Source organism: Puma concolor, chromosome E4, assembly GCF_028749965.1.
Source record: "Puma concolor isolate L17-30 chromosome E4, mPumCon1.1.hap2, whole genome shotgun sequence".
Classification (NCBI taxonomy): Eukaryota; Metazoa; Chordata; class Mammalia; order Carnivora; family Felidae; genus Puma; species Puma concolor.
The window spans coordinates 14991441-15017043 of NC_141683.1; the positions used below are offsets into that span (position 1 = coordinate 14991441).

General features: G+C 41.8%; 1 protein-coding gene and 1 long non-coding RNA gene across 19 annotated transcripts in view; one reads left to right on the top strand and one right to left on the bottom strand.

The window, feature by feature from the left end:
* The window catches only part of ESRRG (estrogen related receptor gamma), a 632553-nt gene that overhangs the window by 36837 nt on the left and 570113 nt on the right, over positions 1-25603 (top strand). The window contains exons 1-2 of one of the 18 annotated variants that reach the window (XM_086694090.1): positions 21086-23244; positions 24454-24531. The exons of 6 other annotated variants lie outside the window; for them this stretch is intronic. The gene's annotated coding sequence lies outside the window, so the exon portion shown is untranslated. 11 more of the 18 variants (XM_086694088.1, XM_086694097.1, XM_086694091.1 and 8 more) reach the window with 11 other exon arrangements.
* LOC147572478 (uncharacterized) lies at positions 5425-13044 on the bottom strand. Its single transcript, XR_015246161.1, has 3 exons — positions 11903-13044; positions 6986-7839; positions 5425-6122 (listed from the first exon to the last, which is right to left on the bottom strand). It is a non-coding gene; the product is annotated as an uncharacterized LOC147572478 (long non-coding RNA).

Sequence of the window (25603 nt, forward strand, 5' to 3'; positions counted from 1 at the left end):
TCAGATATATACCCAAAAGTGGAATTGCTAGATCGTATGGTAGTTCTATTTTTAATTTTTAAAGGAACCTTCATACTGTTTGCCATAGTGGCTGTATCACTTTGTGTTCCTACCAACAGTGTGCAAAGGTTCCTTTTTACCTGCTTCCTTGCCAGACTGTTACCTCTTGTCTCTTTGATGATAGCCATTCTAACAAGTGCGAGGTGATATCTCACTGTGGTTTGGTTTGCATTTCTGTAATGATTAGTCATGTTGTGCTTCTTTTCATGTATCTGTTGGTCATTTGAATATCTTCTTAGAAAAATGTCAGTTTAGATCTTTGTCCATTTTTACATTGGCTTCTTTGATTTTATCTATTGAGTTGTATGAGTTTCTCATATATTTTGCATATTAACCCTTATCAGGTATGTGGTTTGCAAATATCTTCCTCTATTTCATAGGTTGCCTTTTCATTTTGTTTATTCTTGCTCTGCAGATGCTTTTTAGTTTGATATAGTTCTGTTTATCTTTGCTTTTGGGGTGTCATATCCATATAATTGTTGCTGAGACCAATGTCAAGGAGATTTTTCCCTATGTTTTCTCCTGGGAGTTTTATGGTTTCAGGTCTTACTTTGAAGTCTTTAATTCACTTTGAGTTATTTTTTGTGAATGAGGTAAGCTAGGCATCTAGTTTTATTCTTTTGCATGTGAATATCCAATTTTCCCAGTACTATTTCAACCAGGCAGTGCAGAGAAGAGATGGGAGGTAATTTCATTAGCCCAGGAAATGCACAAGGGGACCCAAACTAGAGAAGTGGCAGGTCATACTCTGTGGGTCCCCGTATCCTCATCTACAAAGGAGGAGTGTTAACACTGTATACTTCATAGGGTTGTTGTGATGGCATATTGTGCTGAGAAGTCAACACATATTATTATTTTTAAAATATTAGCAGTAGTCCTAGGTAGTAGTAAAGAGCACAGCCCTGTGCCATGCTGCCAACATTGACTCTCCTTTCCTAGAGTTACTTGCTCATTGAACCTCAGCAAGTTTCCTAACTGATTTGTACCTTTGTTTTACATCTTTAAAAATGGAAATCATAATAGCACTTAATTCATGAGGCTACTGTAAGACTTATGTGAATTAATGCTTCTACAGGGTTTAGACCTGGCATGTAGTAACAATAGTTACTATAGTAATAAACAATAGTTTAAAATACACACACACACACACACACACACACACACACACACACACACAAAGTGGAAAGAAAAATCATTGAGGTAAAATCAAGAAGACTTTATAACTAAGTGAATGTGCAAGTGGGTGTATGTGTATTTGTTGGCATGGGAGGTAGCGTAAGGTAGAAGAAAAAAATCTGAGATAAATTTGGTTTGGTACCTAATGAGTCTATGGATAATGGTAGATTGACTCAAAATTAGAACAAATATGCTAGAATAAATTTGAAAAGTTAGGCCAATATTTAATTTAAGTTTTTATCTGATAAGTTTGAAATGGTGATGGGTATGTATATATTAATGGTAAACAATAAGAGGTTGGGATTTCAGATCTAGAATTTATAATTTAGGAATGATTAGCACATAAGTACTAAAAACAGTTAAAAAATAATAGTTAATATTTTCTGAAAACTATGAGTGCTGTGCTGAATATTTAATATATATTATATCACACAATCCTCTCAGCATTCCTAGGATATAGGTACTCAGATTAGTTACATCTCAGATGAGGAACACTGAGGCACAGAGCAGGTAAGTTACTTGTCCCAGTTCACCTGATTAAGTGATCAAGCAAGAGTTTGACTCCAGGCAATTTTATTCTGTTGCCTATACTTTTATTCTCTTTTGGACTGTCTCCAAAGCAGAGGTTGAAGCCATGAAGTTGGTCAAAAAAGAATGGCGAGAAAGAGGATGTGTCCAACATGGATGTTTTTGACCTAACCATTCACACTCTTTCATTTGGGGCTTTCTCTTGCCAACAGTTCCTCTTTGTAGAACAAATAGGAAAGGGTCAGTAGTTGTTGGGGAAGAGAATGAGTAATTGGATGTTAGAGGTTTTGGTGTCATGGCTGTAGAGGAAAGTTAATTGGCTCAGGCCGTGGTTCAGATGCCAAACCGTGTCCTAGCAGCAAGGCACATACACCCACAGTTCACAAAGAAAATTGGATGCATCAGAATCACCTGAGATGGTTACTCAACCACAGAATCCCAATTCCCAGCCCTGACCTACTGCATGGTGAATCAGGGCCAGTCTGGCAAACTGGGAGATTCTGATGGTCAACCAGTTTGTTACCCACTACTCCGACCAACTAAGACTACTGGGATTGAAATGTGGCATTTTTGTTATGTAAAGTGCAGCCATAAAAGAATGATACTGGTTTTCTTGTGAGTTTTCACAGCTAGGAAGGTGATTTTAAAAGAGGAATTCCCAAAATGTTTGAAGCAATCACAGCCTTACTGAGGTCATCACATAGCCTCCCCAAGTGACTATTTTGTAGGGAACTGCTCATTTGGATTTGTAGACTCTGATGTGTTTAATAAACACCACTTTTATTACTAAAAGAGCCTGCCTTCATAAATGTGGTTTTTCTGGATAAAAAGGAAACATAGAGGAGCAGAGCACGCATGCAACATTATTAGTATGTATTCTCTGCTTCATCATTACTCTTGTGTTTGGAGAGGAATCGGCCAGTTGGGTCATTTTCTGAGCACCATGGACCGTCATCATCCATGCTTATATTTGAATTGCACTTTGACCTTTATAGAGGACAGCTCCACAATGATGCCATGTGTGGTTATAAGGCGGAGGCCTTGGGAAGTGGGGTGGGAGGACCCTACTAACACCTGAGCTATAGGCCGATTTCCACTAGACTTCTATGGAACCTTTCTCAGAACGTGATTTGACCTATGGGGAATCTGAATTCAGGCAGTGATTAACGTTGTTATATCTGGGGCTTGCTGAAGTTTCATATCTCAGCTTGGATAGTTTTGGTAGGTGGAAAATAGTTTCCTGGCCTGATACATTAGGCCTTGGTGTGATTAATGCATGGCCATCCATGTTTCTGTTAGGTCTCCCAGATACTGTTGGAAACATCTGCCGTATACACTTTATCTCACAATAATTACACAGAAAATTAAAAAGAATCAATTCCAGTTTAACAATCTTTTTGCTTAACCAATTTTTTGCTCTGCTTATAGGTCTAATTGCTTTAATTCTAATTTTAGTTTTTTGTAAGGTAGGGATCATATCCACCCCATTCGATTGCATTCTAGGAATAACTACAATCAGAAAAGATATCTGTAAAGGGACCGTAAGGAGAAGATACCTTTATTTGAGTTTCTTCCTCAGAGCCTTTCTCTTTGGCCCTTCCTTCATTCCTTTTTTTTTCCTCCTTCATTTCTTTAACACATACTTGTTGAATACCTACTCTGGGCCAGGTACGCTTCTAGGTGCTAGTGAAATCACGGTGGGAAAAAAATAGCCAGAAAAAGCCCTGCCCTCATTAGAGCATATAGACAGAGTGAGGCAGATAGTAGACAAAATAAAGAAGTAAACCTGTGAGCTATTTTGGAAGGTGTTAAGGATTATGGGAAAAACAAAACAGGAAAGCAGGTGGGGAGGACTGGGCTGGGGAGAAGAAGGTGGTGTTTCTGTTTTAAATAAGGGGTTTGGTGGGGGCGGGGAGCATCCTCTCTGAAGGGGTGACACTCAGCAAATGTTGGGGGAGGTGAGGAAAGCAGCTATTAATGGCACCCCATGGGACATTAGTCCTAAGAAATGCTGAGTTTAAAAAGGGTTTCACTGTCCAATAAGTTGGGAAATAATAATTTCTAGATATTTACAGTGCTTGCTTGTTAGCATATTAAATAATTTGAAAAGCCTGCTGGAGAGAAACCTATTTAATTCAAACATATTTAAAATATTTTTCTTCCTCCCTCCTTCTTTCCCTCCCTCCCTTCTTGCCTCCTTTCCTAACATGGCAGAGTGGCTAGACCATAGCTCTGAGCCATCCTTCCAATGTGGATATGACCCCGCCAACCAGTAAGGTTTCTGGAGCTGCATGGTCCAGGAAAATTGCATCCATTCTGGAATAAGCGTGAGACCTGAATCTGCCACTTTTCCCTGAGCGAGTCGAACTTCTCTTGGTTTTGGTTTCATCATCCGTAAATTGGGCATGATAATACCAACTGTGCAAAGTTGAAGATTAAATAAAATCAGGGGTTAAAGCACTTTCTAAATTGTAAAGTACTACAAATACAGGTGTCTTATATGCTTTTCTATTTGCTTTTTTGGTACTTGGGATGAGTCGGTCTCCTGTTACTACCCTGTCTAGGGTTCTTTTATAAAGAGCTTGCCAAAGAGGGTTGAAGGAGAAGGAGCAAGAATCCTGGGTCTGTGGAGGAGTAAAGAGCTGCTCTCCTGGACCTGAATCCAAACTTGTGCCTTATTAGCATCAGGCTCCAATTAGACTAACTCACTGGCCAAAGGCCCACTTCTCTGCATTAGCCGGTGGTTCCCAAACATTGGTGTCTGCTGGGATCAGTTAGGGTTTAAAAAATATATACCATTACCTGACTCCAACCCTCAGACGTTCTGATGTAATTGCTGTGGGGTACAAATTGAGAATCAAGATTGTTTAAAGTTCCAGCGTGATTCCAGTGTGCCCCAAAGTTTGGAGACTACTGGTATAAGTTAACCCTTGTGATTCTTTTTTAGTAGCCTGGACAAGAATAAAGGTTACAAGTTGATCATGGTTGTGAATCAGTGAATTTGGTTCCTTTTTCTTCTGGAAGGGTAAACAGACAGGGAGGAAGAAAGGGAGGGAGGAAAATTTACTTTTATCAGGCACCTGTTTTGACAGGGCATCAGGGCCTTTTATACATTATGTCATTCAATCCCCTTGGTCACTCTGTTACTGAAACATTATGATTCCATTTTAAAGACACAGTAACTGACCACAGAGAGCTTAAGATCATTCTCCAGGAATTTGAGACAGGACCTTCGGTTCTGTGTTCTGGGTTGTTTCTGCCACTCTGTGATAGCCATTCAGCCCTCCTTCCTGTCCCCAGGGCTGTCTCCCACCCTCTTTATCTTCCTTCACCTTAGCTCTCTGGAAAAATCTGGTACCCAGCATTTATGTGTTAGCGTCAAATAAAGTCAGTGTTGATATGTTTTTTGGAGGGAAGCGCAGTTTTGCATTTTATGTTTAAATATGACCAGGAAATGGCCTAGTTTATTCCCTTATAATAATTGTATTCATAAAAGTAGCATAATAAGCAGTATATGCAGGAGTTTTACCAGAGAGAGGCCCCTTCTGAGCAAAGCACTGGTATAGTACAGTTTATGGCCTGTGGGTAAGGCTGGCCCTGCTTTTCCACTTCTCAGATTATCTAAAGAATTTTCATGGAATAGGAACAGATGTCGGCACATGCTCTCCCCTGATAACAGTTTATTCATTTAACATTCGTGGAGCACCTACTGTGTGTTAGGCACTAGGAATAAAAGATAACTAAAATCTCTGTTACACTGAAGGCAGTTACCACTGAGCAGCAAAGGCAGACATATGAACAGTAATTCAAGTAAGGTGAGTATAGTCATGGAAGTGTGTTGATGGAGGTGGGGGAGAGGGGTGGTGGGGCCCACTGGGCTGTCACAGAGAGGAGAGTGGGAGAGGACATCCTAGAAGAGTTCATCCAGGAGGGGAATTTTGAAGCATGTGGTTGGGTTTCCTCACTCTACCCAACTGGTAGTCACGAGGACACCAGTGCCTGAGGGATCATTCCCCGAGGGCAGTTGCCAAGGAGGAAATCCAGGGTGGAAGCAGTTGAATGACTTTCCCAGGATCACAACAGCAGTAAGAGGCAGAAATTAGACTCCCAATCAAGTGTTCTGACTCCAAGTTTAAGTGTTCTTTCCATGACGCTGAGTTACCTCTGCTGGTTCAGCAACTGGCAGGGTCACATAGCTGAGAACATAGTTGTAACATGTGGCATCAGGTGACATCTTGATGATTTTTCCAGTTGAACCTGGTTGCCAAAGAAGAGTCTTACTCCCTTCTGAACCCAGGCAGCGAATGCACTATCTCGAATGAAAACCAGAGCCTTGAAATGAAGAACTCCAGAAAGCCCTAGGTGTAAAATAAAATCTGAGATGTATAGTCCTATTCAGAGATTTATGGTACGAATACAGGTGTCTATAAATATTTAAAATCACCAACACTATTTAGCCTTGGGTATTATATGATTTCATATTTCACAAATCAGATTTTATTCAAATAAATGCAATTTTATTTCAGATGCTCCTAAGTCATTTGCATTCCTAATCCTCCCTCTCCACCCCCATCTTATTACCAGTTCATACCACTGCCCATTCACTAATAATTCCCAAAGAAATTTCTCCAGCCACAGATTTCTTCTAAATCTTTCCCAAGGCCAGTGGAATCTGGCTATTTCACAGGCCTTTAAACCTAACATATCCCAAACCAAATTCATTATTTTCTTAGCATAAGCTTAATTTGTACCTCTTTAACATGCTACCATTAATTTAGTTGTCCAAGCCAGATAATTCGGTCTGTCGATTCCAGATCCCTGCCAAATATCCCTCCAAGCCACCTCACTGCCACAGTTCTGTTTCAGACCCTCATTTTTTGCCACTCCACAGCTGAGTGGACCTTACCCGTATTCCTAAAAACAATGAGTATTTTCCTGTGCTCGGTTCATCTTTCTTAGCACACAGAGAATGGTCCAACCAGCTTAAACAAAACCAAAAGCCTTGTCTTATTTTATTTCATATTCAAATCTTTCTAAAAGGCCGATACAATACCCTGACAATAAATTTCTTTGATGATTGAAGCTTTTATTGGGTCTCAAGGCCATCATTCTGAACACAGGTGATTATTAATACATTGCCCGTGGTATAGTCAGCACAGCATTCGGCTTAAAGGAATGTATTATTCTCCTTAAGTTCAGTTTTAAAATAAACTATTCTTACCTCAGTGGTTCTTAACCTTTCTGGAGTCATGATCCCTCCTCAGAATGTGATGAAAGTTATCCGCCTTTTCTTGAGAATAATGGCGTCACTTGCAGGCATGCTTGCCCGCGCACTTGTGCACCCACACACCCATACACATACTTTGCCTACAACCTTAAGACTTAATCGGTCCATGGATCCCTAGACTAGAGCTATCATGCAGTCTGGCTTGAGCGCCCTTGCCTCATGCAAACGTTTTTATTTTTTTCATGAGAGACGCATGGTATAAATTTATTTTAAATAGGTATCCTAATTACCCTGGTCCTGGTTGTTGCAATTGGCTGTACTATTTTCCCACGGTGTGTACCAGGCCTTGAGTGTGGCCTGGGACAAAGTGATTTCTGCACAATCATCCTGATTCTTCCTTCAGCTAGCTATAGACCTTTGTGAAGTCCTATAAGTAGTAAATAGAAGTTAACTGAGATTCTCAGCTAGGGGACCTTAGTTTCTATTAACTTTGTAAAATTTTTTAGAAAATCAACTCTGGTGTAAAATATGGTCCATCTGCCATGATAATATTTTGTTATGTTGGAAGAGTGCTTTCTCTTCTGCTATTTCATTTTATCCTAACAAAAACCGGAGAGGGTCAAGGAGTTATAAGTATTCAATAGAGATAAATAAGGAAAGGAACGCGGAGAAAGGCTTTCCCAGAGTTAGTTGCAATGAAGAAATATGTAGGTGATCCTGCTCTGGTTCTAACCCCTGAGTCTCTTCACTGTAAACCTGTGCTCTTTAACTAACTTCATGATTTAATTCAAGCTAACCAGGAGATTAAGGCATCCAGGCAAAAAAAATGCATTCATATCAAATAAGATCTGTAAAACAATACGACTGTGTTAGAAAGAAAGTTATAAGCAAGCATGAATGATAATTAATAACATTCTAGCTGATAGGGTGGGCTATTGGTATACTTAGTTAATTATTTTATCTCATATAAAAGAGACTATCTTAAAATTTTTTAAAAAATAGTTATTTTTATTTTGGGGAGACAGAGAGACAGAGTGCAAGCAGGGGAGGGGCAGAGAGACAGGGAGACACAGAATCTGAAACAGGCTCCAGGCTCCAAGCTGTCAGCACAGAGCCTGATGCCAGGCTTGAACCCACAAAGCACGGGATCATGACCTGGGCCGAAGTCGGACGCCTAACCGACTGAGCTACCCAGGCACCCAGAGACTATCTTTTAAAATGTAAGTTTGAACATTTTTTTGTATATGGATTTTTTTCCTGAGCTATCCTTAAGTATACTCAGAAATTAGAAATATGATCTTTATTAACTTTACCTGAGCTCCTTAGCATATTTTTTATATCCTCCAAAAAAAGAAAAAGAAAAAAAAAAACCAGGGTTCCTAGGCTGAGCCCTCTCTTTCATTCTCTCCCACATCCTGTTTCAGATTTGTAGAAGCTTAGAGTTGGACGGACTTTGGAGACTGATTAAATCTCTTGTGCAAGAGAGAAACTGAGGCCCAGAGTTATTAATTTGCCAGAAGTTACACACAGCCGGTCAGTAGCAGATGCAATAAGAGATCACAGGTCTGATAAGTGATTCTCACTTATTTTCCTATCTTTCTAAACAGAGAAATTAATCTGACACTCAGAAAATTCAAAATATAGCAGAGAGAGGCTCATAATGGCTAAAAATGATTAAGTTTTGTCCACCCCCCCCACACACACACTCATTAAATTCTACCTCATCATAATATGCTTCTCCAATTAAAGAATTTCACCTCTGATTTTACTTAGCTGTTTTCTAGGGACTATCTGAAGTATAGAGAAACAAGTTTGCAATGTTTTCAGTTAAAAGGATAAAACTTTTGCTACATAAAAAACTTCCAGCTTCTGTCAGATTGAAGTGACATCTTAGCTCTCCAAAGGGCAGTTTTGTGTCAATTAGTACATCAGAAGCTATTTAATGACAGCCAGTGTTGTACTTAGGCAAACCGGAAGAAGCAGGGAAAAAATGCATAATGCTGTTAGAAAGGAATCGGGAGATGAAGAACAGATGAAAAAATAAACCCAGAAATGGAGAATAGTGATGTCATACATAGAAGTGAACAGCGTAGAACAGAGAGAGAATGATCAATACACCCACTAATAGTAAATAATGGCTTGTGGGCAAAGTAGGACTTGAACTTGGCCTTGACCAATACATAGAACTTGAATAGCAAAGAAGCAGAAGGGGGCACTGAATGCTTGAGCAGTGACGTTGGGGTTAACAAAGGGTGTGAGGTGGGCAGTGGTTATGCAGCCTGACTGAACCATGGGTGCAAGATGTGAGGAGGTTGAATGAAGTTGAACAGGTAAAGAGCTTGATAGTGAGGGCTCAGGGCACTTGAATTTGGATCCCAGCTGGGTAAGGCTGGACGAATTACTTAACTTCTCTGTGCCTCAGTTTTTTGGGGGTAAAATGAGGATACCTATAATCCTTCTCTCATGTTTTTGTTGAGAAGATTTAATTGGATTGGCAAATTCTAAACACTAGCGAAGTTTAGGACCACGACTTTTATGCATTCCATCCATCTTAGTAAGCATTTTTGTCTTGCCCTTTGGTTTGGTTGGAAAGTTAAGCTGAACATGCTACAACAACATTAACTATTATATTTAGGGTGAAGCCAGAAAGTAAAGACTTGAACGTAGTCTGAATAAACAACAGAGAGCAGCTCTTAGCCAGAGGTGGCTTAAGAGAATCCGGTTTAGGAAGGATCTATTCCAACTGGAGTCCTCTGCCTAGATCTACCCCTTTGCTCATTGCTCAAACATCTCACCCCCTGGCTGCCTGCAGTGGCATGTTGATTGGTGGCAACTAGCGTGGAAGGCATTTGTCCGGGCAAAAAAAAAAAAAAAAAAGGATTTTCAAGGGATTAAAGTTAGTCAAATTTTTATGGTTCTTTTTTTTTTTTTTTTTTGCCAGTGAGGCTTTAAAGGTCCTGTTCTAAGGCTAATAAGTAATAAAGCTGGAGAACCAGGTTGGTAGCTTGAATATTAACGAGCCTCTCTTGAACAGTATGCTAAAAAGTTACCAATAACATCAATAGACGCTCACTACAAATAGGCCCTTGCCTTCCTTGACACTGATGCCCTCTACGCACCAGACAAGACTGCACCAGTTCATTGTTCTGGCATTGCAAGGAGACCGATAAGCCGAGCCAGAGGGCTGTGTCCAATTGTTAAGGGTGAAGCAGCACCCCAGTCAAGTTTGGGGATCTGTCTACTGGTCAATAGTCCTCAGACCCTCTTGGGTCTACTTTGGTGAGGTTCTTCTCCGATTCTGATTGTCTGATCTTTGCAGAATTGCAGTACCCTCCCTATGGAATTTGCTTAGTGATTCTTGGCATATGACTCTAGAGGGAAAAGACTAAAAAAGGGAAAAGACCTAACAAGTCACCGGTTATTTTCATCAAGTGTAGCCAACCTCTCAAGCAGGCAAACTAGTCTCAAACCTAGAGCAGCTGCAGATTATCTTGGATGAGATCAAAAGTTTTTCTCCCCACCAGCTTTGCTTTTCAGATTTGACACTCTCTCCCACGCTTTATTTTTTTTGCAACCTTGGCTCCTGCTGTCATCTTTGGGATTGGGAATCCGTGGGAATAGTGACTTTACCAATCCATGATGGTGACCAAGGTCAACAAAAAAGAAGCCTATGGAAAAAAATTCCCAAGCCCATTCTTCTACTCCAGACGGGGAATTAACGATAAAGAAGGGCCAAGTATTTGCCAAACCTGGCACTGGATTTTTATTTTTCAGTAATGCGCATATGGTGATTGATATGTGCAATGTTATGATTAATAGAAGCCACGTAGAACAGACCCGTGTACAAAGGACAGAAACTAAATATTATAAAAAGACCTGCTCTGTGCTGTACCGGTCACGTGGCCACACCATCTAAAATACATTCTCATGTTTGCAGAAATAAATATTAAGGGTTATTGTGGAGACCTTTCCTACGGATTCCAGAGAGCGTAATTATAAAAAATGACAAATGCAGTGGAAAGCCGGCAACAATATCTTTGCCGTAAGACAAAGTTCTCCTGCTGTTGTAGAAGAATTCAGATGAAAACCTAGTTATCCTTTCTGCCCTTTCAAACTCCCCTGGTGGGTCAGGTGCCAGGAGCCCCCCAGACTTCCTGATGTGTCTGCAGGGCCCCCTCCAAGAAGGGGCTTGGGCTTTTATTCTCTCTGTCTGTCTCTCTCTCTCTCTCTCCCTCTCTTTCTTCCCTGCCCCCTTCCCATTTTTAAAAGGCTTTAAAGAACATCTCTGGGAGACAAAAATAGCTCCAGTTGTGAGAGGCCTACACACTCAGAAGGCAACTGAGATGCAAGTCAGCAAGTGCGAGCCGCGATCATGAGTGTCTGGGCCGGGGTGGATGCTCCTCGCTGTCTCGGTGCCAGTTCTCTGCCTGGGCCCGGTGGGTAGACGGGAAAATGGTTTTTCAGGGGCGGGAGGTGGGTCGGGTGCGGCTGGGGGTCCGCTAGCGGAAGGAATCGAGAGCCCCGCGCTCGGGCCGAGGGGCTGTTCCTTCCCCTCCCCCCACGTTTTGAAAATTTATTTTGCCCAGGCGGGGATTGGCGACGGTCAAAAGGGAGCAGTTGGCACTGAATGTCACCCTGAAGGTAAAATGAAAGACAAAAGATGAACGCATGCTTGCTTTCCGTTTGCAGCGGCTGCGGCGGCGGCGGCGGCGGCAGCAGCAGCAGGATTTAAAGGGGCAAAAAACCCCACACGCACAGACACACACAGACACACACACCCAGAGGCGTCAGTGATGCCAACGCAGTAATGCAATCAAATCATGACAGTGCCGGGGATTTTTTTTTTTAAACACAGATATTTATTTTTAAAAAGGGAGCGAGAAACGCATGCAAACAGAAACGTGCACATACCAAGTAACCACCCGAGGAGAACCTGGCAGCCTCTGTCTTCTTCTGCCAAGTTATCATTGAGAAAACAGACAGGCATCATGACGTCCTGGGTCACAGGGAGTGCGGACCGACGCTACCAAGAGAAAAGGGAGGCGCCTCGGCGCTCCGGCTAGCCGCGGGCGCCCCTCTGCCCCTCGCAGCCCGGCTCGGTGAGTGCACAGCCGCTCGCGACGCGGACCCCGGGGGCCAGGCCGGCCCCGCGCCCGCGGGGGCAGAGCGGGTGGCCGTGCCCTTGCCACCGGCGGGCCGGCCAGCACCCCCTCGCCTGCTGAGGTCGCGGGAGCCCAGTTAAAGGAGGCGTGTGTAAGATGTGCAATGTTCCTGCATGGGGGTTCTGTAGACTTTCGTAGCCGAAGAAACCGGCTTCGGCTTCTTTAAAATCCCCGACGACTCACCTGGTTAAGCTGCTGCAGTTCTGACCCTGCCAAGGTAACTGGTCCAAATCCTTATCATCAACATCTGGAGACAGACATTGGCATCTGGGGCATTCTTGATTTGCAGTCCTGGTGGAAATCGCTATTGCTACCTCCTTCCCCCTTCACTTGTTTAGAGTCTCTTGGAAAAAAAAAAAAAAAAGCAACCCCTCCCTCAATAACACAACCATAAGTACCGTCCATCTCTTGTAGACCTGCCTTGCCATGACTGCAAAACTGTCAGCGTGCGTGTGCCGGAGACACAGATGAATTCTAATGTCAGTGAGATCTGTTCTTTAAACACCTCTCCCATCCCCCTCCCTGGATAGAGACTTCAGGCTTGGGAAAGTGGCAAAGAGTGAGGGCAGAGTTAGGGCACTGGACTGACAGGGGTTGGGGTGAGTCCTCCGGGCTTCTGGCGGGGGAGGGGCGATGGGGAAGGGGTCGTTGGGGGAGAGGGTGGTGTCAGGAGTTGAGGACTGCTGTCGTGAGCTGGAAAATCCTTCTGGTGATTGCTGCTGCCGTGGTCCCGGGTGTCTCTCCTCCTGTCCTCTATGCCTCATTCCCTCCCGGCTCCCCATCCCGGTCACCTTCCCGAGGGAGGCAGTCCCTGAAGTTGCACGGAGGTCACCCGACCATCATTTAAGTATTTCAAACCACCTACCCCTGTTCTCCCCCTCAAGTATGTCAGAAGCTCTGCAGGATAGAGTCCCCCCCCCCCCACCCCCTCCATGTTTGGTGATGGGAGATTCTCAGAGAGAGAAAGACACAGAGGGCAAATCCCCCCTCCTCCCCTCCTCTTCTCCCTTCCGGCAACCTTTTCCTAGCTGCACCCCCCTCCCCCCTTTCAGAATCTTAATGAGCAATTCTGGAAGAGTCCGGAAGGGCCTGGGAGAAACCCCCGCATGCCTCAGTGCTGTGGAATGATTATGTATGTGTTTATTTATTGTGCTTGCTTCGGTTATGTTGTGAATCGCCACATGGGTCTGCTGAAACTAGGGAGGCACGTTTGCTGTGTTTGTGTTGTAGTAGCAGGACCAGTGGCTGTACAATAAGACACAGGCACACACAGAAAGCACATGATTTTGCTAACCTGAACCAGGGGGCAATGTTGAAAATAGCACCTTTTCTCTCTGTCTCTCTTTACAAAAAAAATTAACAAAAAAGAAAAAAGAAAAAAGAAGAAGAAGAAGAAGAAAGGAAAAGGAAAAATTCTCAGCATGTGAGTTGAGAGGAACTGTTAGGTCCACACATGACCTCCTACTATTTTCAAAACACCACTGCTTAATACTTTAAGTCAGGATCAAGAGACATGCGGATGTTTTGAAGTGTTTCAGAGCAGCTGAATGACTTGGTCTAGTTTTGAAGAAAAACTCTCCTTTGTTTCTCACGCTGCCCAAAGACCAAATAGGGGAGTGTGTTTGGAACATGCCCAAATTCAGAAGCAGCAGGCAAGAGAAAAGAGGAAGAAAAGTCCTCAAGGGGAAGGCAGGGGATGGGGTTGGGGAATAGTGGCAGGGCTCTTTTTTCATTTTCCCTGTCCAGTAGATTTGATGTTATCAAAATGAGTTAGCCAGCCTAAGAAACAGTCCTGTCATTGTGGGAAAGAGAGGGAAATTTAAACAGTTCTCAAATCTGGGCTGAGGAATGGCCGGCAGAAGTAAGGTGCATGAAAACGTTGATGTAGGTTAAGTGACATTGATGGGGCTTCTTGTCCTACAGATATGAAGAGTCAAGTCTGTCACGAAACAGGCCTAGATGACCTTTCAAACACGTATTTGTGTGTTACCCATGACTGTTACTTTTACTGACACAACTCTCCTAACTCTTTAAACTCATGTTACATAGATGTGTGTATGCTGAGAATAGCGTCCGATAGCTTGTAAGACTATGCATTGACCGGGGCGATGAATGTGGATGACAGATGATCTGTTTTCTTTATTGAGTCACAATAGCTTTTAAATCTTTGTGCGTGGTGCGTGCTGGAACCTGCTGGTCTTCTTTAACAGGAATTGCAAGGGGAGCAAACAACACTTCCTGATGGGTGGTGCTTTAACAAAACAGTGCAGATCGATCCATGAGGGTTCCATGTGTGTGCCACTCAATGTATTCTGTACCATTTTTCCAGAAATTAAAAGGTTACCAAGAGACTACCATGTTCCCATCTCCAACTGAGCACCGTTTATTACTGTAACAGTATTTCAATATTAAGTGATCTTCGAGATATTTCATCTTTCATTTCGAGTTCTGAATTTGAATCAGTGTGAGGACGGCGGTACAGCCAGATAAGGTGTAACTAACTCGGCAGACAGCTGAAGGGTGGGGAAAGTGTCGCTGAGAATATCTGGGGCCGTTCTCTGTAACCTTGTTGACAGGGACATTTTGGTTGCAGCTAGAATTTTAGCAAGAGCCTGCCAGTGATAATGGGCTTATGTTTGAAATTGATCCTAAGTGTCTCTTTTTTTCTCCTTCACAGACGTGCCGTGCACACCTTAGCTGAACACTCAAGGCAAAACTTTCCTGATGCCCCATGACATTTTCTAATATAGACAAATCCCTGGATTAGGGTGTCACAGGAAAAGGGGTTATTATGAGGTTCTCCTTTTGTTTACAGATGTGTTGCTACAAGTAGCTTTAGTTCTGTTGGCCTTACAGATTGGTCTATAAAATTAATTTCAGTTAGACATTGAAGAGCTCGCTATCCTGGTCAGGTGAATTTATGATATCACGGAGGAATTTTGTACTTGTTTCCAAATTGTTGGAAAACCGCGGGAACACAAAGATTTTGAGGAAAACGCCAAAAGCCACATTAATGAAGAAAAACAGTGTTGAGATACTTTTGAATAATAGATAGGATATGGAATGGTCAACCACAAGATAAAATTTTTACACGGTGTTTTTATGGCTTTAAATTGGCTGCATTGTAAACTAAGCTTACTACTCTATTAAGTCATTATCCTTTTCAATTATTTAACATTTCTGGCCAACCTGTCTTCTGTGGTCTTTATCTGGACACATCAGAAATGATATGTACAGTCGTAATTGCTTGTTGTTAGTGTGGGGACTTTGCCATGGAGCAGGGTTTAATGTTAACTTCTTGGGACAAATGTTACAAAGAATGCACAGAGGAGAAAGAATGTGATGGAAACAGACCGAGCCCTATGCAAATGGAGATAACCACAGCATTGAGATGTACCTGATACAATTTGAGTTATTCTCGCTAAGAAACCTTGACAGTATCTGCCTTCTAGGTACTGTGCATTTGGAAATACTCTATCTCCATTTAAATGCAGATCTTCTGTTTTCTCCAGGGAGCAGTTGGTGAATCTTTCAGTTGAACCACTGGTGTGAGAAAACCAACTGAAAATTTCTCCATGAACAATAGAATCTGTCGTTTTGAAGTAATAATTACCAAGTTTTATAACATTGTGATTTTTAAAAATTCCTTTAAAGTATCTTTATAAAGTCAAAATGATGTACCCGGCCCCAGTGAGAACAAAGAAATTTTGTCTTGTCACTTTGTTGTCGGGTTTATAAAGCTGTGAGATAATTCAACTTTGCGGTTCAGTTTTTAGGTTAACACTGCCATCCCGGTAGAGTAAGTGGGACTGAGGAATCAGGGAGTCATGCAGGGAATTATGAATAAGTTCTACGTGTTCGTCACGCTGTCATGCTAGTGGGGGGGGGGGTGGGGGTGAGGTCCTGTAGGAGAGTGTAAGGGCCTTTCTCTGGAATGCTTTTCTTTTGATTAGTTTTGAGTCTAATTTATAAGAGTACGTTGTGTCGGAATCAATGATGGTGGTTGGCCAAAAAGGAGAGCCAAAGCCCATGTGCCCCTTGTTTAAGAGATATTGCAGGAGGTAACACAGGCCTTTGACATAGAACGTAGACATACGGGCTGATGGTTTTAGATGTTCAGATTCAGGTAGCTGGAGAGGCCTTGGCAAATCTTTAAATAAAAATTCCTGAAGTGCACAGTGTGATAATGTTAAGTCTCTGTGTGTCTTGATCACAAAGCTAGGGAAGTTTTCTTTTTCTTGGAGATTAGATATCATTCATTTACTCAACCCTGATGATTTCCAGTTGTGAAAGCTCCCTAGCTCCATAGCTTACCTCCTCCATTGTATTGGGTATAAAGCTCACCTCCCATATTCCCTCTGACACGTACACCTTATACACGTATTTAATAGTGTGTATTTATGCCATTATATACAATATAAAACCTGTAGTTGTGAAGAAGAATCATCAATAGTTTTTTTTACATTTTTTTAATGTTTATTTTTGAGAGACAAAGAGACAGAGGGCAAGTATGGGGGCGGGGGGGGCAGAGAGAGAGAGAGAGAGAGAGAGAGAGAGAGAGAGAGAATCCAAAGCAGGCTCCAGGCTCTGAGCTGTCATCCCAGAGCCTGATGCAGGGCTTGAACCCACGAACTGTGAGATCATGACCTGACCTGAAGTCAGACCTTTAGCCGCCTGAGCCGCCGCTCAGGTGCCCTATCAGTAGTTTTAAATCAGGCCTTTGCTTATATTTCTGTTACGAAGGATACTTTGTTGATTTAAACAAGGGAATGATCATAGTTACCGTAAAAAAAAAAAGGTTGAATGTCTTTGGAATCTCTGTGATAAAGTGCAGGACACTGGAGATCCAAAGATATCTTATTTACTTACGGACGCTTATGGCTGTTTCCGATGGCACACACGCTGAAATAAATAACTCTGGATGGGACTCTAGGAAGGGTGCAAATTAATAAATGTGCTTGTTTTACTTCCCTTGCACAAATTATTTTAACTGGGCAAATATGCTTATCTGGCACAGTCATGTGTCGTTGTTTTGAAGATTCAGATTCAGGATGTTAACGTTGTATGAAGCATAGCAAAACTTTCATATTCTGATTCTGATAGATACTTCTGCAGTAGAATAAGCAGTGTTTCCAGATATCTGTGTTACCAGAGCGGCCCGCTTGAATTCAAGCTCACTCTAAGATATATTGGGTTAATAAGGCTGAGTTTATGACCAGTATAATTTATGTTCACAAATACCTGTTTTTATTAGCACAATTATAGATTGTAAAGCAAATTTCCATATATGTTAAATACTAAGAACAAGAATTCCATTTGTACAGTGAGTTACAGTATATAACCATACATTATCCTCAAGCTGCTCTTTGGAAGAATATTTATTGCACTTTCTTAAGAAGGCAATCAGTTTTTACAATATAAACATTATAAGAAAATAGATCCTTTTATCAGAGTTTCTTCCCTCCTTCCGTCCTTCCCTTCCTCTTTTCTTCCTTTTCTCCCTTCCTCTTTTCTCTTTCCTCTCTTAATGGGGAAAAATCTAATGACTTTTTTTTTTTTTTTGGTAGGGCATGCACAATTGTTTATCACACATTTCTATTAAAAAAGGAGCTTTAACAAGCAATCCAACATGATTTTTGGAATATATCTTCTGTCTACCAGTGTTCTTGAGGAAAACGTAAGGTTGCAGAAATCATTTCATGCCCTGTATGTTTTCAGACATAAATCAGGAAAATTGTTAGCGGGTTATAGCTCTTCTTAGAGACTGTGGCTATAGTAAACACAGGCTATATATTTTTCCAAGTTATTATGTGTGGAGAGAAATCCAAAGTTGGCTATTTAGATGAATAGTTTAATTCAGTGATTAGAAATTCATTTTCTATTTACTCTGAACATTTATTTTCCAAAGGTCGTAGAAACGGGACATAATACCTGATGATCCTTTGGATCAGACATCCTCACAGCTAGACATTTGCTTTCTTTCGCTAATGTGTATATATGCCTGAACATCGATCTTCAGCTAAGGATCGGTTGAAATGGTCCTGAGCATAGTTTCTAGTATGATCTGGTTATCTTCTTTATCCAAGACCACTGAACTCTTGTTCTTCATTTCCAAATGAAGGGGTTTGACTTGATGGTCTCCACCTTACTTCATTTCTGTGATTCTGCATTAAGTGATTGATTAGTAATGAATCAACCAATTAATTATACTCCTGTTTATTTCCATTCGATAAAACTAATTATTTACTGAAGTCTGGCCTTTGCCATGACCAGAAAAATTAGCAGGTAGAGTAGGAAAGGAGCTCAGGTGCAGTGGTTTGAAATGAAAACCTCACAAAATTTGGACACTCGGGTTTACATAAAAACTTTTCATTTGTAGATCAATTCTTGGCTGTTCAAAACTCACTTTTTTCCCCTACATAAAACAATCTTAAATGCTGACTACTTTCCTAGGCTAGACTATAAAAGCCTATGTTAACTTATTGGAGTGAAATATTGTATATCGGTGATGAAAAAATATGAAAAAGAGTTCTATTATGATACAAGTGATAAACATAACATAAAGGCAATAAAACTGAATGATAGTTTATCATTTATCTAGACTCTGGAGGGTTGATGTTTAAGAGAAACACACATATAACTGGAAGTTAAGAAGATAGATGGAAACTATTGCAGAGTGCGTGAAAGGGATTTTTAGAAACTTTCAGGATTTTTAGAGGCTGCTTGCGAAGTATATGGCTTTTCTTTCCCTTGGAAGAGTGTAGCATTAGCACTCTTTCTAAGTTTATCACCTGTGATAAGATTTGTTTTTTGACACCCAAATGCACTGAAAGGCAGGAGAGTGAAGAAAAATGGAGAGAAAAATTATTCTCTGAAGTAATTGGCCAAGAAGTGGGAGAAGTGAAGACGGAAGGCATATGAAGGTAGAAGAGAGGAGCAGTGCATGTGCACACACACACACGTGTGTGTGTGTGTGTGTGTGTGTGTGTGTGTAAGTCTGGTCTGCATTTAATTGTTCATTGGATGAGAAACCACAAGGAAAAAGGGGGAAACTAATGTATGCACATTCTTCCTGAAGGGAAAATACAGGATGATAGTTGTGTGGGAATACTTACAAATTAGAGCATCCATTTTAACATTTTTCTGGGTCATTTATTGCCTGTATGGTCTTGTGAAATCATTAAATTCTCTGAATTTGTCCTGCCTGTAAAAAGGTAAATAATAGAAATATCTGTCTACAAGTTGGCTGTGAGAGTTGAGTGAGATTCATGGGTATAAAAGCTCTTGAAAACTATATTTAGTTTTATGGGGGCGCCTGGGTGGTTGAGCGTCTGGCTCTTGACTTTGGCTCAGGTTATGATTTTGTGGTTCCTGAGTTTGAGCCCCACGTCAGGCCCTGCGCTGACAGTGCGGAGCCTTCTTGGGATTCTCTCTTTCTCCCTCTGTCTCTGCCCCTCCCCTGCTTATTCTCTCTCTCTCTCTCTCTCTCAAGATAAAAATGAATAAACATTAAAAAAAAAACCCTACATTTAGTTTTATGCGGTGAGGAAAAGTCATTGGGTCAACCCAGGTTTGACAGAGTCCTAGGCCAATTTTTGGCTCCGGGGTGGTCTTTAGTAGGCATATTTCTTGCTCACTGTAGTCTCGAACTGTGGTAGGTACTTTTCGTATTACTGTGTTTAGGGAGGAAGCAGGAAATAGTATGCAGCTGGGCAGTTGAACATGGCAAGTCTGATATTTTAACATATAGAATGTCAGTACCTAGGGAGCATATTTACTTTCTCTTGCTGATGGCCACAGCTTGTCTAGAAAAATGAATGACTCTGGAAACAGAAAGAGAACATTCAAAAATTGTTTTCCTTGTGTCAAACACAGCCCGTCATTTGCACTTCTGCCATGATGTTGATAATAATCTGAGTTTCCTGGATTTTTGTTAAGGCTGAAGGAATCATTGTTTGGCAGTAAGTACTTGTAATAATGATATAAATTCCATTAAAAAAAAAGATTTCCAGGATACAACAGAACTAATTAACATAATACATGATTTGAACTCCAAGCTCTAGATACTATATAGATGTCTTTCAAAAGTATTTTTATTTTTATGTATGATTCACTGATAAATGTGTAGCCAATTCTTCCATCAGAATTGGACTGCATTTTAAAGCATAAAATGAAGCAGTAGATAGACAATGATTCAAGAAATTTGGGCTGTTGGTATAGGTACTATACTAAAAAAAAAACAGATCCAACAATTTTCTTGGATTCTACCTGAGACTTGCCCAATGCTCTGCTCTGATTCACAAGATAATGACCGATGGAATTCTACACTTTGTGATCTGTTAACCTAGAAACTGAAGTGAACCTAGAAATCAGAACGTCTTGGGATCAAGTTTGAAATTAACAGTAAATATTTCATTGCTTGCTTTTATGAAAATTCAATGCACAGAATATATATGAAGAGAGAGATCTTTGGGTGGTTTAATTATGAGGCAATGTTGAAAACTTTGGCATGTATATAATTATTCGGAAATAATTGAAAACATAGATGGCATGAGTCCTGGAAGGCCACAAGTAACCTCTAAATCGTTATTTTCTGGGGATTTCTATCTTTCCGTGACATTGATTAGAGATAGTAAAGTGGACTCAGCTTGAGTTTCTTTTAAATCTAGGAAAATTTGGGGGCATCTGGCTGACTTGGTCGATTAGGCGTCCGACTTCGGTTCAGGTCGTGATCTCACGGTCCATGAGTTCAAGCCCCACGTTAGGCTCTGTGCGGACAGTGTGGAGCCTGAAACCTGTTTCAGATTCTGTGTCTCCCTCTCTCTCTGCCCCTCCCCCACTCGCACTCTGTCTCTCAAAAATAAATAAACATTAAAAAAAGTAAATCTAGGAAAAAATTTAAATACATAGTATGCTTAGTATCACGGTACATCTGTCGGAGAATACAAGGTAATTTTAAGGTATAGTCTGTCCATGTAGACCTTTAGGGAAGTACAATCTATATGCATGAAATAGTACAATAAGGATAAGGGTATAATATAGAAGTATGAAAACAAATGAATGCTCTGTGGCAAATTCATATACATACTCTGAAGAGTACGCAACAGAGTCGGAACTTGGGCTGCCTTTCAGGCTGCCGTTTCCTAGCTGTGCGACCCTCACTCCTTTAAGCTGCGGTTTTCCCATTTGCAAATTGGGTATAGCTTCCTCTGCCTCCTGAGACTGTTATGAGGACCAAATGAGAAAAGTATTTGAAAATGTTTTTCTGCTTTGTGATAGAGACGATGCAAACTACAGGAAGGATGGAAGAAAGAGGGAGCTCTTGTAGACTGCCCTAGAGAATAGGGACCATGTCTCAGTTGACTTTGTGGCTCCCCCCCCCCCCACCGCAGTGTATGGCAGTGTGCTTGTCTCCCAGAGGAGGCTCAGTAAATGTTTGTAAATGCATGCATGCCAGGCATTGTAGTGAGCCCTTGACGTGTGTTATCTTTTACCTCTTCACAGCAATCTCCTCCGGTGGCTATACTGTTGCCATTTCATAGATGAAGAAACGTTCAGAGATTTTAGGTAACTCTCAACCTCATGCAGGTAGGAAGTAGCAGGGTCAGGATAAGGAGCTAAATCTACCCGGCACCAGAGCCCGGATTCTTTTATTACATTATGTGGGCTCTCAAATGTCAGGACAATATTATTTTTGAACAACAGCGTGGCCAAAATGAATAGCAAAGGCCTTGGATAATTCACCAGTTGCCCAGGCAGCTCCTGGACTGGCTTTCGGATAAGTAGGAGAGCATTTCCCTATGCCTCCTGACACATTTAATGTGGCCTTTTGTTAAACTGTCAGTTCTGATTTCTGCCCTTTGAAGTAAAACGCACAATAGAGAGAAAATACCATGTAATATACCACAGCCTAGACTTGTCGTAGGGACAGGAGGGAGAAGAAGGGCAGCAAAAAACACACAGATAACCAAGTGGTTAACCAGTGCCTTGGATTAAGTTTGTTACGGCAACCGGTAGTAAGTCAGTGTCTCTCTCTCCCGCTTCCTCACTCTTTCTGTCTCTTACACCCTCTTGCTTTCACTCTTAGAGTTAGCAAAGTCTAGAATCTCCATTCTTTTCTCTAGTAAGGGTGGTAGAGAAGATAACTCCACTACTGAACAGCAGATTCCACGTCCTTCATCGCTCGCTTCCTCTCAGTGTCCCTATAGCCTCACGACAGAGCCTCACTAGGGGCTTCTACCGAGTGAAGTTTGCAGCCGTGCCCAATTTGTAATGAACGGTCACAAAATGGCCTCCAACAAAACAGTCATGTTAAAGCTCCAGTCTCTGAAGTGGGAAGCAGAATGCAGAATGAATTACCACCCTACCCTATCCTGTATTTTTCCCCCTCAGCTTATTTGTGAGGGACATCAGAAGAATGTCACCTGGCCAAGATTAGTAACACACCGTGGATTCGAAGGGTTCTGTAAAAAATAGAAGCAGATGCACTTTAAAACCTGGGATGCATTTAGAAGCCGTTCTGTGACAATACGGTCCACGGTAGGTAGGGACAGCAGAGATAGAGGCTCCGTTGAAGATAAGTCCAGAGAATACCTCACACGGTCACCAGAGTCCAGTTGGTAATGGTGTTTGGTTTCCCAGGAACTGCGCTAACATACCAGTGATGAAACCCAGCGGGGGGGGGGGCGGGTACGCTTTTCGTCCCCGACCTGTGGTAAGTCGGCTGGGTTGAATTGTGTGAAGTTGTCAAAGGTTGCTCTCCTCTCCAGAACTCGGCACCAGCTCCGCTGAAATGTGATGCCACTGGTTTTCAGTAAAGGTTCCTTTCTGCAGGGCTGCAAACACAGATCAGCTGCTACTGTGTATATACAACCAGGGAGCAAATCAACCAGCACAGTTAAAGCAGCCTTTTTCACCCTGAGACTTTCCAAGATCTCTTCTTCAAGCAGGAAGTTTCCTTCTCTGTTGTCAGATTTAGCACTGTTCTCTTGTCATCAGATCCGAGCTAGGCTCCCTGCTGCACAGTAGAGAGGCTTCCTTAAGACATTTGTCCTTGAAACTGCACCAAACTCTTGGAAGAACCCAGAACGTGTAAGTATGTATGATTTAGGCAGCAATAGCACAGGGCAAAGCTGCAATCAACCATTATACAATATCCGATTAGCAGTGCAGGAGGGATTTTTCCGACGTTGTGTTACGTTCATTTTCAATTCGTTCTGAGGAAACAAATCAATTCTAGCTTCTGATACAGTGACTTTGCAGTAGATGGGGTTGTAATATGTTAGCTTTAACTATTTGCTGTTCTCATTTAGCATTTAGATGTTACTTGTGGGACAATTACTGTGGGCATTAAACTATAAAACTTCTAAATTTTTATTACCAATGATAATTGTTGGTCATGTCCATCTCGAGAAACAAGTTTGCTGTGGGGAATGTTTTTAAAGAATTAACCACGTAAATTCACAGACGATAGAATGAATTTGTATCGTTCTTGCTCTCAATAAAACATATTAGTTTGCAGTTCTAATTTACTCGTAAAGAGCATTCCACCGAGGTTTTTGTCTTAATTGAATCCTACCCAGTGCTGTCTGTTTGGTATTTTACTGTCTTGCATGTGTGTGTTTAAGTTACTTTGCTGGGATTGCAGCCGTGGTTAAACCTGTATTTGGGTGCTCTTTAGATCCTAAGAGCATTCACCTGAAATAAATGCTCACAAAATTTTGAGGGGGTGCAGGACTTGTTTTAAAGGGGGGTCGTATTACCCTTGAAAGATTTTTAGATGCACAACGTGAACGGCTGTCAGATGTAGACCACAGACTGAATACTCTGAGACTCTAAGTGAAATCTTAGCTTGTCCACTTTCGTCACTCCAACCAATAAAAGCCCGTGCCCCCTTTCTATCAATTTTTAATATGCGCCAATACTTATGTTTATAAGATTAATTTCTCTCAGATTAGTCTGATTGATAGCTGGATTGTGGTTTCTTAAGAGCTTGCTCCCTGAAAGCCACAGCAGAACTGCATGCCATTTAACTAGTGAATGTAAAAACGGGTAACCATGGATTCGGCCACCACTAACTGCCAGTGCAATGACTTGTTGTAAACAATACAAATGAGCCAGGAGAGCAGAGGCAACCAGACATGAAATGATTTTAATAGAAATTACGGTAAAAGGTCATGTGATGTGGTATCTGCTTCTGTTCAGTTTTAAAGGGAAAGTCTTTCTTTTCTCCCCACCACCCCCCACCCCCACACACCTCTTTCCAATCAACCCAAGTAGATGTCTTCACAAACTTGGCAGGTCCCACGCTCTGCTTCCATGGAGGAGGGTGGCCGGTGCAGTCCCGAGCACAGTGTGGTGACTTATGGATTTTCACTGGTAAGTACCTTTATTTTAGAAACAAAAAAGGAAATCTGTGTATGCCGGGGCTCCCTTCGTGGAAGGTCATGCTAATTGTGTGCTAGGAGTCCTCAAGCTTTGATGTAAGAGGAATAGGTCATTTTGTTCCTTAGCTTTTCTGTGATACAGTTGTCTTTTCTCTCCCTGCCCAAGTCTCTAGATTATTATTGTAACCTCGATCTTTCTGAAAACTGTTATTTGCTTCAGAAGCAACTTCTGCAGTATGGTAATGAGCACATGCAGATCCCGGGAGCTGTACTGTGCCTAACTTCAGGGATCTCATCCACACGCAGACCTTGGCCGGGCTCGACAAGGACCAAGTTGAACAATACCGTTTGCATTTCTCTGGTAGAGATGGTTTCTGTATGTGAAAATTAGTATATTCACAGACTTGCCTCCCACCAAGAAATACTAACGACTTGTACCTGGGTTAAGTGTTAACCTTGTGGCTCATCCGGTGTGCTGATAGCAGCTATGCTTATTAAAAGAAAATGAAAGACGAAACTCTAGCCATGAAAGCTGGGGGAGGAGGGGGAGCCTTAGAAGCCAGATTTGGAGGGCAGACCAGTGTGTAGGAACGAGGGGGCTCAGTCGCTGTGTTGGAGATTCACAGGCACCCACAGGCACTTTAAGCAAAAGACTTGTCTCTAGGTGTGTCGAGTCTCAAGGTGAAACAGACCTGAACTGGTCTCTGGAGCCACACCTCTTGCCACATGCAGGTGGTACACATAATCGTCTCCTCCCAGAATAAAAGATAATGCTGTGTTTATATGTTACCTCCTTTTCACATACGGATACTTCTGAATAGATGCATAATGGCACATGTACAGATGTCATACGGAGTAATGGAAGTTCACGTGTTGATTTGTCTATTACTGCCTCCACTTTGATAGCCCAGTTCACACGTGAAAAAGCCCTGGTGTGTAATTTAGAGTCTCAGGAGGATTAAGAACATCAGCCCCTCTATATACGCTAAAGAGTTTTATCTAGTGAACTGGAGGTTTCTTTAAACCTGTGTTAACATAATGCTTATATTGAAGCTTTATTTAAA